At 39.9% G+C, this 4,332-nt stretch overlaps 1 protein-coding gene across 2 annotated transcripts in view; it reads left to right on the forward strand.

Annotated features, from left to right (window-relative positions):
• Positions 1–4,332, forward strand: part of LIMA1 (LIM domain and actin binding 1) — a 114,303-nt gene continuing 109,971 nt past the window's right edge. For both annotated transcript variants that reach the window (XM_011964481.1, XM_011964488.1), the window contains exon 1: positions 1–142. The gene's annotated coding sequence lies outside the window, so the exon portion shown is untranslated. The remainder of the gene's footprint in view (positions 143–4,332) is intronic.

The raw sequence follows: 4,332 nt of genomic DNA on the forward strand, positions 1-4,332 counted from the left end.
CCCCGCGGTGGTGGGCGGGGTCCGGGGCGGGGCCGCAGGAGCAGTAGGTGTAGCAGCTTGGTCGCGACAGGTGCGCTAGGTAGAGCGCCGGGACCTGTGACAGGGCTGGTAGCAGCGCAGAGGAAAGGCGGCTTTTAGCCAGGTAAGGGCCTTCTCTCTCCACAGCCGGAGAGTGCGCGAAGACCCCGGCTTCTCTCCACACCCTCTTTCTCCTTCGACTTCTGGGGCGGGGGGAGTGCAAGGAGTGTGAGTCCCTTCCCCTCGACATAAGGGGTCGAGGGACGCTGATCCTCCGTTCTTTCTTCACTTCTGGGGCCTGCGCTGGGGTGGGGAGTGCTTACGTCGGGCTGAGCCTTTGCTGCCAAGGGCGGGAGCTGCAAATACCCCGTCCTCTCCCACCGAGAACACTCCATTCTAACTGTATACTTTCTGGTGTGGTGGAGGAAGGTGGCAATTCATTAAAACTCCAAATACCCTCCTTCCAGGGAAATACTCTAATACTCAACTGCTCTTTTTCCTTCGTTTTCAGCCATTCCCTCTCTTTTCGATTTTTTCTCCCCTTCCATTATGCCAGCTGAACTCTGTTTAAGACACTTACACCCTTTTGAGGAGTGTTGAGAATATAGCAGTCCTTGCGGCCGATGTGTCATCCCCGAATCGCTATCGTGTGTATATCGCTGGCACTTGCCCCCGACATATGTAGATGTTAATGTAAGGTAATTGTACACCCCTGGCTACATATACAAAAGCTTGAAGTTGTAGCTGCTAGGAACGAACCATCTGGCACCCTTCCTAGCCTCCTTACTGATGCTTGCAAGAACGGTTTAGCTGATCCTGGTGAGAGATATTTGAACTACTGTTGTCTTGCACCTAATTCCAGCCTTCAAAAGTCTGCCTTGGCTGGGCGCAGTGGCTCACGCCTATAATCCCAACACTTTGGGAAACTGAGGCGGGAGGACCGCTTGAGCCCAGGTGTTGGAGACCAGCCAAGGCAACTTAGCAGGACCCTTGTCTCTACAAAAAAAAAAAAAAAAAAAAAAAGTCTAATCCATTCAGATCTGCCTAATCCAGATGGTTCAACTGACTTGACTTTTCAGGTTAGTCAAAGGTACTTAGGGAGTTATCAGTTTTTAAGACAATGCCCATTTTGGGGAGAAGTTTTCTTTTGCAGTAAGTATTCTTTTGCTCTTGATTTAAATGGTTTAACAGAGTACCTTTTATCTGCTTAGTTACCAATACTATTCACAAATGCTAAATATTTCAGGAGCCATGAAATAACACCAATCCTTTCTTCTGAGGTATGATGTAGACACAAAAGAACAGACCCCCAACAAACATGTTCTGAGTTCCTGTAGAGATACAGCCTGGATGCAGGATGATCACGATTTAGATAGACCTTCAAAAAATTGTAGAGTTGGCGTGAAAGAAGGCAAAAAAAAGTGCGTGTTCATTTATGTTTTCTTGTTTTGCATTGATAGAACAACATATAATGTACTAAGTCATTAGTTTAGGAACTTATTTCATTCTTTGGACAAAATATTGAGTGCCTTTCATGTGAATCCTACTGTGGATCCAAAGTGCCAAACATCTTTACCCTAAAAGAACTTAAAATCAAATGAGTTAGACAGATCCACATACAATTTATGGTATTAGTGAAGTCATTTCTATACTAGAGGTCAACCCAGGGTACTGCAGGAGCATAGGGAATATAGGTGTTTTGTTTTGTTTTTTAATTCTCTCTTCTGCTTTTCCTCAAAAAACAAAAACCTCTGAGTAATAATGAGTGATTCTCTTCAATCTATGTATTTGTATCACTTTCATATTTCTTACCCTGCCTTCCTCCAACTCCATGGCCTATGGAAAATGGGATTAGATCCTGTTGTTAATGTGGCATTTAGTAAACAGTTGAATCTGTTTCCACTGTTCTATATTGGGTTGGGAAGTGTTATCAGTTAGTCCCTGGGAAGAGAACAGTATATTGGCAACATTAGCAAAGGAGTGCCATTTTGTAAAAATTACCTCATTGTATAACTTTAACTTGGTACACTCAAGCTTTGTTCCAGACTCTGGTTAAAGGTGGGGCTAAATTTCAACCTAATAATTCTAAGAGAAAGCTTCAGGAACCAAAACAATTCACACCTTGGTGACAGGGGATCCTTTTTCCTGCTAAGGTGCCCTCAAAATGTTTTTCTCTTTCTTTTTTCTTTGGTGGGGAAGACAGGGTAGATAGGTGGGTGGGGAAGAATGTTTTTAAGTATAATTTTGACTACTGTTTCTTCAGGTTTCAAATTCTTATATTTTCTCTGATATTTTTCACCGGTTAACTGCAATTAACTTAGAGCCCCTGTACCAAAAAAATTTATCAAAGACATACACACACAGACACAAAAGAATATTGAGAGTGTGGGAGTTCATTAGACATCTTTGGCATAATAGGCCACCTAACCACAAATTGGAAGAATTTGTTATTATTTAAATTGACAGTGAAACTAGTTTCAGGCATTGTTAATTCTATACACTACTAGATAGATGACTTTTAAATTAGAATTGTACCCCTTCCGCAGATAGGAAAATGTATACCTTGAGTCCTAAGTCAATAATTTCCATTAGAAAAGGCAATTGTTTTTTAAGTTTGCTATTGTCTTTTGCTGTATGTTTTTTGGATAGAAAATTAAGGTACTTCATTTTAGATTGCATACAGTAATCTCCAGGTGAGGTTACTTAACACAGCCTCTTCAGGTTATTAACAAACCAGTGGTTGTAAATGAAGTAGTTTCTACTTAATGATTGTGGAGTTAATATTCTATGGTGGATGATACTCTTGGTAGGACCGTACTGATGAGTTTATTCTGAAGCTGGGTGCAGAGTCCTCAAGACTCAAATTATTGTGCTACTGAAGACCTCTTTTCATAAAAAGGATGGAGTTTGACCTAACAAGCAATCCATTATTCAACATGTCAGATGATTTTTTGACATATGAAAATTTTCTAGAGAATTCTCGTGTCCACTCATAAGAAGTTAACAAGATACCATGAAAATTTTACATTCTTTGGATTTTCTTTTAAATAATTTCTTAATACTACTACCCTGAAACTAAGAACTTTCATCTTTAGGGGAAAAAAAGATGCAACTTTTTTGTATTTCTGATAGCAAGTGTGGATCTATTTTCCCCCTTACTTCTTCTGTAACAGAGCTTATGTTATGGAAAACTTTACCGTCCTTCAAATATGTTTTGTCTTGCACAGAGTATTGCCATTTTTTGTTTCATTACCCATAAATTAGTCCCAATATCCATTTTACTTAGTTTTAGATTTCTACAATCTTTTTTCTTTTTCCATAAACTGAAATTCAAGCTAATGCCCCGGGACTTTTTATTTCATAGTCAGTTTTACTAAACAGGTAACATTTGCTCAGATTTGGCTTCCGAGCAAAAATTTGGCTTCCAGCGCTACAGGAAAGCTGTCTGTCCATGCATAGTATCCAGTGGTTTCTCTCTAATGGCCTCTCCCTGTCCTTTTCCTTACCCCTTGGCAATAATTGACCAAGTGAACAACTTGTCTAGTTCTTCCTTTCATTTGCTTTTCTTGACATGACTACTATCTGGTTCTGCATTTTCTAATCCAACCACTTACTCCCATACTCCATTAACTCAGTCTTTTTTTCTCTGAAATGCCGGGTTCGCCATAGCCCTGCTCAGCGTCCTGTTCTCACTATACTTTCTCCCTGTGTAATCTGATTTATTTCCATGACTTCCACTATCACCTCCATGTAAGTGACCTGAAAATTTATCTTTTTAAAAAACTTTTTCATATTGTATATATAATTCTTATTTTATTTTCATATATACCAACACATTTAAAAATAAAAATTATAGATATTTATATTATTGTAAAATAAAAATTGTGTATGTTTATTATAGAAAATGTGGAAAAAACAGGCCGGTGTGATGGCTCATGCCTGTAATCCCAGCACTTTGGGAGGCTGAGGCAGGTGGATCACTTGAGGTCAGGAGTTCGAGACCAGCCTGGCCAACATAATGAAACCCTGTCTCTACTAAAAATACAAAAATTAGCTGGGCAAGGTGGTGCGTGCCTGTAGTCCCAGCTACTAAGGAGGCTGAGGCGAGAGAATTGCTTGAACCCAAGAGGCAGAGGTTGCAGAGAGCCAGGCTCACACCACTGCACTCCAGCCTGGGTGACAAAGCAAGATTCCATCTCAAAAAAAAAAAAAAAAAAAAAAAAAAAAAACAAATTGTAAAGAAGACAAAATAACCCATGTTCCATAATCTGTTCCAGAGAGATTTACCATTTGATATATTTCAGTGGTTTTGTT

This window comes from Mandrillus leucophaeus, unplaced genomic scaffold (assembly GCF_000951045.1).
Source record: "Mandrillus leucophaeus isolate KB7577 unplaced genomic scaffold, Mleu.le_1.0 Scaffold118, whole genome shotgun sequence".
In the NCBI taxonomy this organism is placed as follows: domain Eukaryota; kingdom Metazoa; phylum Chordata; class Mammalia; order Primates; family Cercopithecidae; genus Mandrillus; species Mandrillus leucophaeus.